The 15,726-nt window shown below is 48.6% G+C and overlaps 1 protein-coding gene across 7 annotated transcripts in view; it reads left to right on the plus strand.

Moving 5' to 3' along the window:
• The window catches only part of LOC118383018 (MAGUK p55 subfamily member 7-like), a 268,329-nt gene that overhangs the window by 109,457 nt on the left and 143,146 nt on the right, over positions 1-15,726 (plus strand). The gene's annotated exons all lie outside the window — the stretch shown is intronic.

Here is a 15,726-nt window from a genome sequence, read left to right on the forward strand (position 1 = left end):
TTCTTGATCCAAATCAGTCAGGTTTCAAGACTAGTCATTCAACTGAGACTGCTCTTCTCTGTATCACGGAGGCGCTCCGCACTGCTAAAGCTAACTCTCTCTCCTCTGCTCTCATCCTTCTAGACCTATCGGCTGCCTTCGATACTGTGAACCACCAGATCCTCCTCTCCACCCTCTCCGAGTTGGGCATCTCCGGCGCGGCCCACGCTTGGATTGCGTCCTACCTGACAGGTCGCTCCTACCAGGTGGCGTGGCGAGAATCTGTCTCCTCACCACGCGCTCTCACCACTGGTGTCCCCAGGGCTCTGTTCTAGGCCCTCTCCTATTCTCGCTATACACCAAGTCACTTGGCTCTGTCATAACCTCACATGGTCTCTCCTATCATTGCTATGCAGACGACACACAATTAATCTTCTCCTTTCCCCCTTCTGATGACCAGGTGGCGAATCGCATCTCTGCATGTCTGGCAGACATATCAGTGTGGATGACGGATCACCACCTCAAGCTGAACCTCGGCAAGACGGAGCTGCTCTTCCTCCCGGGGAAGGACTGCCCGTTCCATGATTTCGCCATCACGGTTGACAACTCCATTGTGTCCTCCTCCCAGAGCGCTAAGAACCTTGGCGTGATCCTGGACAACACCCTGTCGTTCTCAACTAACATCAAGGCGGTGGCCCGTTCCTGTAGGTTCATGCTCTACAACATCCGCAGAGTACGACCCTGCCTCACACAGGAAGCGGCGCAGGTCCTAATCCAGGCACTTGTCATCTCCCGTCTGGATTACTGCAACTCGCTGTTGGCTGGGCTCCCTGCCTGTGCCATTAAACCCCTACAACTCATCCAGAACGCCGCAGCCCGTCTGGTGTTCAACCTTCCCAAGTTCTCTCACGTCACCCCGCTCCTCCGCTCTCTCCCCTGGCTTCCAGTTGAAGCTCGCATCCGCTACAAGACCATGGTGCTTGCCTACGGAGCTGTGAGGGGAACGGCACCTCAGTACCTCCAGGCTCTGATCAGGCCCTACACCCAAACAAGGGCACTGCGTTCATCCACCTCTGGCCTGCTCGCCTCCCTACCACTGAGGAAGTACAGTTCCCGCTCAGCCCAGTCAAAACTGTTCGCTGCTCTGGCTCCCCAATGGTGGAACACACTCCCTCACGACGCCAGGACAGCGGAGTCAATCACCACCTTCCGGAGACACCTGAAACCCCACCTCTTTAAGGAATACCTAGGATAGGATAAAGTAATCCTTCTCACCCCCCTTAAAATATTTAGATGCACTATTGTAAAGTGGCTGTTCCACTGGATGTCATAAGGTGAATGCACCAATTTGTAAGTCGCTCTGGATAAGAGCGTCTGCTAAATGACTTAAATGTAAATGTAAATGTAATAAAAGGCATTCAATTACAATGTACAATGGCTGCTTTGGCTCTGTTGGAAGATTTGGCGATTGGAAGAATTCGGAGAGAGCGAATTTTCAGAGACGATAATGAGTGGCTTATGAGCCAGTTCCGATTACCAAGAGATGTTATCTTGGATCTCTGTGCTGTAGTGGGCCCAGCTTTACAGAAGAAGCACCCGCAGAATCCAAGCCGTGCCTGTCCCACTCCAACTCCTTGGCAACCACTTCAACACCTTGGCAACCTCGTTAATAGCGTCGATGGTGTCTCTCTGCGTTTGCAGGACTGCATCTGTGAGGACACGGCCGCTGGAGGGTTGTGAGGGACGAGGTGCAGTGGAGACGCTGGGGCTGGGCGCACTCAGCTCCTGCTCAGATGCAGCACCTCCGACCCCGCTGGAACACTCAGCTCCTGCTCAGATGCTCAGATGCAGCACCCCCGCCCCCGCTGGAACACTCAGCTCCTGCTCAGCTGTAGCACCTCCGACCCCGCTGGAACACTCAGCTCCTGCTCAGCTGTAGCACCTCCGACCCCGCTGGAACACTCAGCTCCTGCTCAGCTGTAGCACCTCCGACCCCGCTGGAACACTCAGCTCCTGCTCAGCTGCAGCACCTCCGACCCCGCTGGAACACTCAGCTCCTGCTCAGATGCAGCACCTCCGACCCCGCTGGAACACTCAGCTCCTGCTCAGATGCAGCACCTCCGACCCCGCTGGAACACTCAGCTCCTGCTCAGATGCAGCACCTCCGACCCCGCTGGAACACTCAGCTCCTGCTCAGATGCAGCACCTCCGACCCCGCTGGAACACTCAGCTCCTGCTCAGCTGCAGCACCTCCGACCCCGCTGGAACACTCAGCTCCTGCTCAGATGCAGCACCTCCGACCCCGCTGGAACACTCAGCTCCTGCTCAGCTGCAGCACCTCCGACCCCGCTGGAACACTCAGCTCCTGCTCAGATGCAGCACCTCCGACCCCGCTGGAACACTCAGCTCCTGCTCAGATGCAGCACCTCCGACCCCGCTGGAACACTCAGCTCCTGCTCAGATGCAGCACCTCCGACCCCGCTGGAACACGCAGCGACTAAAAACAATTAGATGTCACAATTGTTTGTGTAAATAAATGTTTAAACACAACTTGAATACATTTGGTTTACTCTATTCAAACAAGGGAATACTAATTATACATCAGCCGGTGCGTCTTGCATGTCCGTGTCCCCCTCCCCCTCCACCTCCGTCACTACTCCACTCAGAAGGGATCCCTCTTAATAACGGCAAGTCGCTCATCAAGGGGGTTGAGCTCCGATATCCCCTTTCCCGCCGCCCGTGGCACAAACACTTTGTCTGTGTAAGGCTGTGTGTTTTTTTGGCCTCCACTTTTATGTCGGATCACTTCTTTTTTATCTCTGAGGGTCTGACCTTCTGAGCCAGCAGCATTCACAGCGTCCGCCACATGCTGCCACTCTAACACCCGTTTGGCATTTGTAACGCCCACATGTCCACCAAATAATATTTGTTTTCTTGCTTCAACCTCCCCTACAAGAACTTCCATTTCACACTGGGCAATTATTTTTTCTTTGCCTTTGTCTGGATTTGCTGTCATTGTCTTCATGCGGTTTGGATGAATATTAATTAGGGGCGTTAGACTGACTATTTATTGACAACTATGGGCGTTCGCCTGCGCCAAATTTCACGTGCGCCAAGTTGATTGTGATTTATAAAAGGAAACCGCCGTGGGACGTGCGTGCTCACTGTTATTTAAATCTGAATGTTTGTGCGTAAGCGCTTTCTGCGTTTCGTCCATACCCCACCTGATATGTTCATGTTCCCTTACTGGTTCCCAATCCTAAACCCTGAAAGACCTCAAAGCCTGTGTCTATTCACAGTGACAGACCTCAGGCTGTTGAAGTTGTTGAAAAGTCTGGACTTTGCAGTCTTGGCTTTGCAGTAGCTGTAGTTCCCCAGTAGGGGGAGTCTGTTAAGAGAAAAGAAAACCTCAACTACCCATTGCCAGCTACTGAGACTCAATAGAACAGTGCAGGTAGATGGGACCTGAATTGACTGGGATAAGTGTTTTGGGTTTCGGGAAATGCCAGTCTGATGTGTGAGTCTGAGAGACTGGTGGCTGGTGAGGAGCCAACAGAGCAAATCTAAGAAGTCATACACTCCTTCTCCTCCTTTCTTCCACCTCTCTCTCTTAAAAAATGTTTGAAACGTTCAACAGAGGAGAGCCCACCAACAAGCAATGTGATTGTCAAGGGCTGACAGTTAGGATTGGAAGGAGGGTGGGAGTGAGAAGAGGGCTCAGCAGGGGTTGCTTTTTAAATGTTTAATATTCTGAGTCCCGGTAATGAATTGGCACCATCCACTTAGCAATCTGAATTCCACCACCACCATCAGGTCACCAACTTTCTGAGCCAACCTGTCACCGACTCCCTGCGACCGGCTGCCTGGCTCTCACGCTGTGGTTCGCGTCAGCTGCAATCTATAAATACCCACAAGATTTACAGCCTAATGTGGCCTGATTTGCCGTCGCTACTGTAGCGTAAATTATACCCTATTAAAGAAGAATGATGTCCCGCCCCCGGCCCGCCCAGCCGTGAAGCAGGGCAATAAGTCAGGGTGACGTGAAAGAGAGCACGCACATTTATCTTCTTCTTCCAAGACAAGACCATTTATATCTTTAGGTGTTCTTTGTTTCACTTTCTCTCTCTCTCTTTTCTCAAAGAAAGCTGAGTTGAATGAGCTGTTAGCGTGTCTTAGTAATGACGGCTGAATGGAGGGGTGTTTGTTCTAATCCTGCTTTAGACAGACAGGCTGGCCTGTTACTGTGTGTTTCCTTCTTCCCTGGTACCCGAATGTCAGCCCGACAGACCCTGCCAGACATAGATAGAGAGGGAGAGAGACAGCGTACAGTACCGGACAACCCACCCACCTTACAGGTGAGCCTGCCTGGCAGAAAGAAACCGCCGTTGCTCAGGTGAACATGGCTATCGTCAGTGACACCATTACCTTAAACCCTACTACCTGATCACACACACGCACACACGCACGCACGCACGCACGCACACACGCACGCACGCACGCACGCACGCACGCACACACACACACACACACACACACACACACACACACACACACACACACACACACACACACACACACACACACACACTTCTGTAGATCCAGAGTTCACCCGTCACTACACAGGGCTGAGAAATAGAGGTATTGGAAGAGGCTAATAGCAGGGAAAACATCCTAGTAATCTGACGTTTAAACAGCTCAGGCTGTTCCTGCTCATATGGTAACCATCAGGTCTCACCTGGGTTATTGTGGAGCATCGAATGGCTGGGTGCCTGGTTAGGACTGAATCCCTAGCAGAGCTAGAAGAAGACCGAGAGTGAGGGAGGGAGAAAGTGATAGCGAGAGAGGGGTTGCACTGCGTTTCCCAAACTAGGGGTCGTGGCTTCCCAATGAACAATGAACTCTCTGAACATCCCAAAACCTTTCTGATGCATTTCAAACTATACTTCTTTCAGATTGAAATACTATTGCAAATCAGTTTTTACATTTTTTGATAGACTTTCATAGCTCCAATTTTAAAAATGTAGTCGTTGATTACATCACTTTTTTTTTTACATGTTGATGTTGTGCAGAATGCCCTTCCAGACAGACAGTAGGGCCCCTAACGTCCCTGTTAATCAGATTATGTCATGGAGATGAAACAAATATTGTCTAATATAGTCTTTCAGTCGAGGCCAAGTTCACAGAGTTTGCATCCCAAATGGCACCCCATTCCCATTATAGTGCACTACTTTTGACCAGGGACCCATAGCACACTATATCGAATAGGGTGCAATTTGGGATGCATCCAGAGCCTCTGCACAGTGCACTACTTTGCAGACTTTTAATCGGCACAGCAACGGCCCCAGCTGCATGACAGAAAGTAGAGCCTGTACTGGATCTGTAATAGCCCGGTGTGTGTTTCCGAGCTAAAACGACACAGACATTCTTCTTCCTTTCAAATTAAAGTGAGTTACTCAAGTGTGCTTTCTATAAATTCCTCCCTTTCTTACTGTTCCCTCGCCAAGTTCCTCGCTCCACAAAAAGCCACAGGAAATATAATACAACGTTCAATTTCCACCTGAATCAGGTGCGGGGCGGTCGGAGACCAACTTTCTGTCAGCAGGCCTTCAGCGTGAGCCCTGAGCAGCCTCGTTTGTGGTCGGTCACTTTTCCCTTTCATTCTGCTCTAGTTAGATGCTAATAGGCTAGGCTTGGCAGTCAGTCATCTACATCCTAAGTGGCACCCTATTTCCTATACAGTGCACTACTTTTGACCAGGATCCATAGGGCTATGGTCAAAAGTAGTGCATTATATAGGGAATACGGTGCCATTTGCGATGAAGCCTCACTTGCTTCCCTCCCTGATATCAATAAAATGAAATTGTATTTGTCACATGCGCTGAATTACAACAGGTAGACCTTACAGTGACATGCTTTACAGGCCCTTAACCAACAATGCAATTTTAAGAAAAATACAAAAATGTGTCAACCAGTTAGTCGAGATAATTGAGGTAATATATACATTTTGGTAGAGTTATTAAAGTGACTATGCATAGATAATAACAGAGAGTAGCAGCAACGTAAAGGGGGGAGCAGTGCAAATAGACTGGGTAGCCATATGATTAGATGTTCAGGAGTTTTGTGGATTGGGGTTAGAACTCTCTTGGACCTAGACTTGGTGCTCTGGTACCGCTTGCCGTGCGGTATCAGAGAGAACAGTCTAGGGTGGCTGGAGTCTTTGACAATTTTTAGGGCCTTCCTCTGACACCGCCTGGCATAGTCGTCCTGGATGACAGGAGGCTTGGCTCCAGTGATGTACTGGGCCGTACGCACTACCCTCTGTAGTGCCTTGCGGTCGGAGGCCGACCAGTTGCCATAGCAGGCAGTGATGCAACCCATCACTATGCTCTCGATGGTGCAGCTGTAGAACCTTTTGAGGATCTGAGGACCCATGCCAAATCTTTTCCGTCTCCTGAGGGGGAATAGGTTTTGTCATGACCTCTTCACGACTGTCTTGGTGTGCTTGGACCATGTTAGTTTGTAGGTGATGTGGACGTCAAAGAACTTGAAGCTCTCAACCTGTTCCACTACAGCCCTCCAATGAGAATGGGGGCGTGCTCATAGTCCACAATCATCTCCTTTGTCTTGATCACGTTGAGGGAGAGGTTGTTGTTCTTGCACCACACTGTAAGGTCTCTGACCTTCTCCCTATAGGATGTCTCATCGTTGTCGGCGATCAGGCCTACCACTGTTGTGTCATTGGCTGGTGTTGGAGTGGTGCCTGGCCGTTCAGACATGAGTGCTACAGGTCGGTAGTCATTTAGGCAGGTTACCTTAATGTTCTTGGGCACAGGAACTATGGTGGTCTGCTTGAAACATGTTGGTATTACAGACTCCGACCGGGAGAGGTCGCAAAATGTCAGTGAAGACACTTGCCAGTATACTGTAGAGCTCTTGAAGTGGTCGTGAGCTGTTTGCTCTTCAAATGCTGAAATGCTTTAATGACATGGAAAGGTGCCTTAGCGTTGGCTCGTTAGAGACGTGCATTAGCTTTAGTTGAAGTCTCTGGTGCAAATGACTAGTTTGTGGTCATTGCATATATGGTCTCACTTGAACTGGAATGTAATGATTCCATGGATTAGTCACTTCATATAATTTATATGGTCAAACAAATTATTTAACTGCAGTCTTAGTCATAAAAACACAACCATGACATAGGCCTAGGCTGCACACAAATTGGCTACATAGAATGTTTCCAAGCAGCAACAGTCAAGGAGAACATATGCATAGGAAGACTAGGGCAAGGGTTCACCAGCCATAGGCTGCCCTCTCCACCTCCACTCTACCTCAGACGGTGTCTGTGTCTGATCCTGGACCTGTCTACAGACCTCATCCCATCCAGCCCTCCAGCACTACTGGGAGATCCCAGGAAGGACATTGTTTCAACCCTCCTGGCTTAGCTCCTAGCTTCAGAATGTACAGTATACCCTCTGAGCCATCTAAACCCAGCACGACACACACACACACACACACACACACACACACACACACACACACACACACACACACACACACACACACACACACACACACACACACACACACACACACACACACACACACACACACACACACACACACACACACACACACAGACTCCAATACCCCACACCCTGTACGGCCACGCAGCAATAAAAAGCAGCAAATCGTCTCTGGGTCTGGGGCTCTGGGCTCGGCTCAGAAGCCTCCTCCAGCTGAGAGATCAACTCGTGCTGCCTGCGGTTAGCACATCCCTGGGCCAGGTTGCAGCTGAGCCCCTCATTTATTATTTAGGGGGAACGGGACCTCCTCTGAGGCCCCTGAGCAAACACTTGAGGGTTGTGGAGGGAACGTTAGCCTCTGTCTGCATACGAAATGGAATCCTATTCACTACATAGTGCACTACTTTTGACCAGGGCCCCTAGCTCAAATGGCATCCTATTCCAATATAGTGCACCATCCCATAGGGATAAGTAGTGTGCTACATATGGAATAGGGTGCCATTTAGGATACAGACTCTTTCCTCTGGGTAACAGGACCCATGTGTAACTGTCCTCTCACTTGCCTGCGTCAGTTGTCACTGTATGCACCCTATAGATAAGGGCTGCCCATTTCCAGTCCTGGAGAAAGTTTTGTTTCTACCTGTTAGTCAATTGCACTCACCTGGTGTCCCAGGTCTGAATTAGTCCCTGATTAGAAGGGGGGGATGAAAACCAGACTTGTTTCGGGCCTCTAGGGCCGGAATTGGGCAGCCCTTATCAATAGGGTGCAAACAGTGACAACTGACGCAGGCAAGTGAGAGGACAATTACACATGGGTCCTGCTATAAATTAATTCACTTTTACACATACAAACATAAATGCAATGTGCTTATTGTACATTGACAGACACTAATAACTGTAGAAAGCTAAAGTGGTTCAATTTACTACGTTGCTCTTCAGAGAGTAGAGGCCTATACTTATTGACTTAAGGTAGTTATTTATGGTTTAAAAAGCGATATCGCATCTAAACTAAACCCCCTGTCCTCACAGCAACATTATACTCCGGTGCTTAGGCTGCCATCCAAACATTTTCTTATCTGTTTAATGGACAAGCGCAGTGTGACGTGTGAAACATCATACTCAATGTAGACAAACAAGCTGCTACAGACAGAGCCAAGACCGAGGCAGACAGCGGACAGGGCCCAAAACAGAACGGGGTTGTGATAGGTACAGTAGGTACAGTAGGAAAAAAAGTAGAGAAAGTAGACGAGCTCACCCCAGTCACTCACCCAGACACGTGGCCTATTGAGCGTAGAATGGGTTGGAAACTCAAAGGCTTGAACCATGGCTGCTGGGTTTTTGGAGATCGATAATAGGTTGATTTACCATTTACCTATAGCTTCAACTTCTTGTCTGTTAGATATGAGTTGGCAGTCCACTACTCCAGGTTTAGGACTACTGTGGTGAACTTGTCTGTGTGAAAACACCACTGTTATAACCTCTAACCTGGAACTAAAACACTGCTTCCTAGCTCCTACCACCTCCATTATGGGGATGTGTGTAGTTTATCCGCCATTTTGTCCTGAACATTCTCTAAGCGACTAGTTTTGTTTTCAACCCAATTGCCTGTATACATCTTTTGAATTAGCTTGTTAAAATAAATGCCACGTGGAATAAATGGGTTAGGGTTAAATCACTGCATTGTTTTTATTTTACGTATAATGAAATTGAATATTGGAAATTAAAAATGCAATTAGAAACCCCGTACTGTACTAAAGGTGTTTGGCTCATTGGCGGTCTGTATTTCTTTAGGACTGGGTTTAGGTGTGTGTGCATGAGCCCCTGGACTCCTCTAGTGTCTCCTTCAGCAGGGAGTGCACTGTCTCTGTCTCCCCATGCAGAATAAACAGGGCCTACTCTGGGGTCCTCTTACCCAGCAGCCAACACTCTCACTTTCCTAGCTGCGTAGTGCTCCGTAAGGAAATCTATCCTCTAACTAACTTAATGATATGGCTGTCACAGCAACCTGGACCCCTTCTCTTTCTCCCTCTGTCTCCCCCAGTGCATCTGCTCTTAATAAGCTGTCACATTCTCCAGGCCTTTTCCACGTCAAACGAGCCGAGCATGTTCCTAGCAGATCCGGAGCTTAGGCGCCAGTCCTGAATCAGACCTCCGTGCACCGGCCTGCCTCCTCAAGGCAAGGTGCTCCCTACGCTCCTTTTCCGCTTCAGCCACCTCCAGAGGAAGGCTGAGAGGTCAAATTCAGTAGGGCGACAGGTATCAGTAACGCTCAACACATTGATTTGGTGTTGTCTCCTTGCGAAGGCACGGTGGAGGAGGCAGCAGCCTAACTACACTACAACTACAAAACACCACCACAACAGTAAGCCTCTTTCCCCTCAGCAGTCTCTCAAGTGCTGTCTACATTACCATTGTATGGTTGTTTTAAGGGTCAATTGGCCAGAAGAGGTGCTCTTGAGCTAATTTGAAAGTCTTTGAGCTAGTGCTCAGTGGCAGTTAGATGGTTGAGGATGGCCTTCTCAATGCTCTATCTAAAGCTTCTAATCACAATGTCCAGGTCACCAAGCCAGACCAGACCAAGCCATCTCCAGGGCTCTGCTGTAAGCCAACCCGGTGTGAGAGAAGATGAGAACACAGCCAGGCAGCCAGCATTCCTCTTCCTCTCTGGCTCTGTGAGACTAAGGGCTAACCTGGGTTCTTGGGTAAACACTGACTGACAGGCATTTTAGTCTCAAGCCTGCACATCTGTCTGCCTGTCTGTCTGGTCTCCTGGCCTGTCTCCCCTACTTGGTACAGTCCTCCTCACTGAGTCTCTTTCCCTCCATGTTGAGAGGGGTTGATGAGGTGTTCTGGAGTTAGTAGCCGTAGTGATCAATGGATTCTGTAGCCACCAATGGATTCTGGATACTGGATACTGGATACTGGATACACTCCGTTGGCTACTGCTGGAAACAGGAGTGGAGGGATGGAGAGGTGGTGAAGAGGACGGGTGGGTGGGTTGAGTAGAGCAGTGGAGGGGTCATGCCGAGCGCCTCTGGCCAGACGACGTTAACCAGGAGCTCCAGACCTCCTCGTGGGTCCTGCAAGTCGAAACACAATCCAGCCCTCTCTTTCATCTCTCACTACCTCCATCTTTCTGTCTCTCCCTCTCTTTTGCTTTCTTTCTGTCTCTTTCGCGCTTTCAAATTAACTTTCAAATTAGCTCAAGAGCACCTCTTGTGGCCAATTGACTCTCTCTCTCTCTCTCTCTCTCTCTCTCTCTCTCTCTCTCTCTCTCTCTCTCTCTCTCTCTCTCTCCTTCAACCATCTCTCCTTCCATCATTCATTCTGTCTCTCTCTCTCTCTCTCTCTCTCTCTCTCTATCGCTCTCTCTCTCTCCCTTCAACCATCTCTCCTTCCATCATTCATTATGTCTCTGTCTCTCTCTCTCTGTCTCTCTCTCTCTCTCTCTCTCTCTCTCTCTCTCTCTCTCTCTCTCTCTCTCTCCCCTTCAACCATCTCTCCTTCCATCATTCATTCTGTCTCTCTCTGTCTCTCTCTCTCTCTGTCTCTCTCTCTCTCTCTCTCTCTCTCTCTCTCTCTCTCTCTCTCTCTCCTTCAACCATCTCTCCATCCATCATTCATTCTGTCTCTGTCTCTCTCTCTCTCTCTCTCTCTCTCTCTCTCTCTCTCTTCTCTCTCTCTCTCTCCTTCAACCATCTCTCCTTCCATCATTCATTCTGTCTCTCTCTCTCTCTCTATCGCTACTCTCTCTCCTTCAACCATCTCTCCTCCCATCATTCTTTATGTCTCTGTCTCTCTCTCTTGTCTCTCTCTCTCTCTCTCTGATCTCTCTCTCTCTCTCTCTCTCTCTCTCTCTCTCTCTCTCAACTCCCCTTCAACCATCTCTCCTTCCATCATTCATTCTGTCTCTCTCTCTGTCTCTCTCTCTCTCTCTCTGTCTGTCTGTCTGTCTCTCTCTCTCTCTCTCTCTCTCTCTCTCTCTCTCTCTCTCTCCCTTCAACCATCTCTCCTTCCATCATTCATTCTGTCTCTCTCTCTCTCTCTCTCTATCGCTCTCTCTCTCTCCTTCAACCATCTCTCCTCCCATCATTCATTCTGTCTCTGTCTCTCTCTCTCTCTCTGTCTCTCTCTCTCTCTCTCTCTCTCTCTCTCTCTCTCTCTCTCTCTCTCTCTCTCTCTCTCTCTCCCTTCAACCATCTCTCCTTCCATCATTCATTCTGTCTCTCTCTCTCTCTCTCTTCTCTGTCTCTCTCTCTCTCTCTCTCTCTCTCTCTCTCTCTCTCTCTCTTCAACTCTCTCTCTCCTCCTCTTCATCCTTCACCATCTCTCCTTCCATCATTCATTCTGTCTCTCTCTCTCTGTCTCTCTCTCTCTCTCTCTCTCTCTCTCTCTCTCTCTCTCTCTCTCTGTCTCTCTCTCTCTCTCTCTCTGTCTCTCTCTCTCTCTCTGTCTCTCGTTGTTGCTGCTCAGCCAGATAGTTGTTATTGTCCCTTTGGTGTTTTTGGAGGATGTGCTCTCCTGTGGTCTGCCTCTCCTCTGTGCCCTCCTTAGAGTGTTGGTACTGGACTGCCATGCCACAGGGGTTCCCTGCCATTGAAGCCAGGGTTACAGACAAAACTTTAAACCTGGTAACCATGACTTTGACCCACAGCAGGGGTTGACGTCCAAGACTAATTACTGAAGATAAGGAAGACTGATGTTGTCTTCTTAGGGTGGCTTAAATCCCTTCTGGAAATGTTCTCCTATTTCAAACATTAACATCACCCCCAATTCAGGGTTCCTATTCCTATTCTTGTGTTTACGTTTAGTGTATTGCTGTGTGTATTTTAATCCTGTATGGTATTTATGGAACGGGACACAACCTGGCCTGGGGGCTCCACTGGGAGATCAGGACACACTGGTTCATTGTAGCCTGTTTTCTGAAGCGCCTCTCCCTGTAAAAGTACACATTCATCCCTGTAAGACCCTCACTTCAGGGACCTCCGCTCTGCTCTGAGCATCTAGGCAGCGTTTTGCGGGTGAGTGACTCCACCGCTCTTTTAAAAGAGGAAATTCTGTATTTGTCATCCTGCTCCGTCCTCTCCTCACTGCAGTCAGAATCCTTGCCTTTGATTCTTGCCTGTGGCTGTGCATTCTCCTGCCTCTAGCCCTTTGAATACATCCCCAATGGCCTATTCCCTATGTGATGCACTACTTTTGACCAGAGCCCTAAGGGCCCTGGTCGAAAGTAGTGCACTAGCCTATATAGGGGAAATTTGGGAGGCATAGGGTGCCATTTGGGAGTCATCCCTAGCCTCTAGTTCTACTCTGGGTTTAGCTTAGCCCCTGACCTGATGTTGCCTGGCTGTTACACACTACCTCTGTGTTACAGACCTGAGGTTTTTCCACCGCCACACACACACACACACACACACACACACACACACACACACACACACACACACACACACACACACACACACACACACACACACACACACACACACACACACACACACACACACACACACACACACACACACACACACACACACACACACACACACTTTCTGCCTGCCAGGAGCACTAGCAGTGTATCGCTGGGGGCCTGAAGTATGCAGCTATGATATGTAAAGCAGCTCGTAATGACTTTAAAATACGTGACGGCGCTGGCTCTGACCTGGGCCCGATCGGCAGGCGGACAGATGCATTCCTGTCCTCTGCTCCACTCACGGACCGAGGCGCCGTTTGGATGCGGTCCTGTAGTTGTAAATAAAAAGCATTGCCATTGGATCTCACATTTTAGCAGAGAAATTCCACAGTAACGAAGCAACAGACCGGTTCCTGGTAACTCGGAGTCGGTGGAACTAGCTAAGCAGATGTGATTCTCATTCTGGAATGCTGGAAGGCACAAGACAGTGACATTCTTTCACCTTGTTTTTCAGAGCGATAGATGGATGTGCAGCAGGACAGATGAAGTAACTAGAGCTTCTCCTGTGCCCTTTTATGGGCTGTGGGGTGAGGATCATGAACCCTGTAGGCTGAAGAGATTAGGCTACTGTAGAACAGCACCTAGTCCTCTGTCTGCAATGTGATTCATACTGGCTATCAGTATCCTACATAAGAGCACAGTTATATATTAAGTCAGAAAGTGTGTCAAACCTGTGTAATGTTGATCTTTAAATCCATGCCTTCAGATTTGTTTGATTCTCTGGGCTATCAAGCCTCTGTCTGCCGTAGAGGCATCCCTGTCCCAAGCCTTAGTCTGATCGTGTGTCCCAAATGGCACCCTATTCCCTATATAGTGCACTACTACTGACGAGAACCCTATGGGCCTGGTCGAAAGTAGTTCACTATATAGGGCAAGGATGGGCAACTTTGATGGGGGTGGGGGCCACAAAAAATCTTAATGTATCATGAGGGGCAGCAGTTACTTGTGGGTCTGTTGATTGCCCTTTTCATTTATTAGGCAATTTTCTCTTGAATCATACAGTAGGTCTTTTTAGAAGAAACTCATGGTCAAAAGGAAACAGATATACTGTAAAATTAATACTATTCATGTTTAGTTTTTTTTGTAATTCAAGTATAAATTTCCAAAGTTACGATAGATTGCTATAGATTTTCTGTTAATTACCAAAAATTACTGAAGATTCCAGTAACTTTGGTAAACTACTGGTAGCTTTGCAACCTGATCTGTGCACTTCTCCTCATCATAGATGACATCCTTCTCAATATATGAAGAGTTCTTCTAGTTTAGCTATGTTGCAACCTAATTCCCTTCTATAAAAAACACCATAGTCGATCTGCAATGCTCTGCAGGTAACCTAGCGGTTAAGAGTGGTTTGAATCCCGCGCCGACAAGGTGAAAAATCTGTCTGTGCACTTGAGCAAGGCACTCAACCCTAATTGCTCCTGTAAGTTGCTCTGAATAAGAGCGTCTGCTAAATGACTAAACTGACAAACACCATGATGTTTTGTTCAAATAAAATCCCCTACATTTTTTACCCTGGTCGGTGACAGAAATGAAAAAAAGCTAGGGAGAGAGAGAAACAGATGTTTTAATAACACAGCAACTGTAGTTGTTAACGTGTCAGAAAACAAACTCTCTCATCCTCATCTCATTATTATCCTCCTCCTAGTGAGGGATTCTCTGGTTGTGGTTTGTCAGTGCTCCATGTCTGCAGAGAAATAGAAGGAGGAGGCAAGCGAGGGGGAGAGAAAGAACGAGAGAGCGAGAGACAGAGAGCGTGAGTGCCGTGCTGCGTAGGCCCATCAGGCTTCATGATCTCCAAGCCAGGTTTCTTCTGTCACTGTCACCCAAGCCAGAGGGCTTTACTCCCCCAGCCTCGTCGTGCTGGAATGTCGGTTGGCTGCAGGGACATCCAGGAATAATCGAGGATCCATGGCCTGGGCCCAGCTGTCACTCAACCCTTGGCCCAGCTCCACACCCTCTTCCTGGGATAGAGGGATGGAGCGAGAAGCAGTAGGGGAGTGGTTCTCCCTCTCCGATAATTGATTGGCTCTGACAACATCCTGTGTTGTCGTCGCATTCTTCGACAGCAGGTCGTACATCACACATGACAGCTGGGTTGATGTCACTGACAGATCTGATCACATCAGCCTCTCTCTCCCTCTGTTCCTCTCGCTCCCTCTATTCCTATCTCTCTCTCTCTAACTCGCTCTCTCTTTCTCCCCATCTTTTGATCGCTCCACTCTCTCTCTCTCTCTCTAACTCGCTCTCTCTTTCTCCCCATCTTTTGATCGCTCCACTCTCTCTCTCTCTCTCTCTCTCTCTCTCTCTCTCTCTCTCTCTCTCTCTCTCTCTCTCTCTCTCTCTCTCTCTCTCTCTCTCTCTCTCTCTCTCTCTCTCTCTCTCTCTCTCTCTCTCTCTCTCTCTCTCTCTCTCTCTCTCCCCCTCTTCATCTTTGGCTCTTTCTCTCTGTGATGATAGCAGTGAGAGATGTGTGTCTGTCTGTGTAAAGTGTTAAAACATGTTTTTTCCCCCCACAGTTTACTTTCCTGTCCTAGGACTAACACTGGGTTCTGATGTTGCAGTGCTGATATTGATAATGAAGTATGTTGTGAAGCTGTTGAAATGTTTAGTAATCCATACCCACTACAGCAAATCCAGTGGGTGGATGAGAAGGGGATTGATTGTACATTTGGAGAATGAACTGAACAGTACTAAAGCAGTCTGATGTGTGTTTCTAGTTTGTGTCTTTCTAGGGTGAGTGTGTGTGTGTGT

Source organism: Oncorhynchus keta, chromosome 4 (genome assembly GCF_023373465.1).
Source record: "Oncorhynchus keta strain PuntledgeMale-10-30-2019 chromosome 4, Oket_V2, whole genome shotgun sequence".
Taxonomy (NCBI): domain Eukaryota; kingdom Metazoa; phylum Chordata; class Actinopteri; order Salmoniformes; family Salmonidae; genus Oncorhynchus; species Oncorhynchus keta.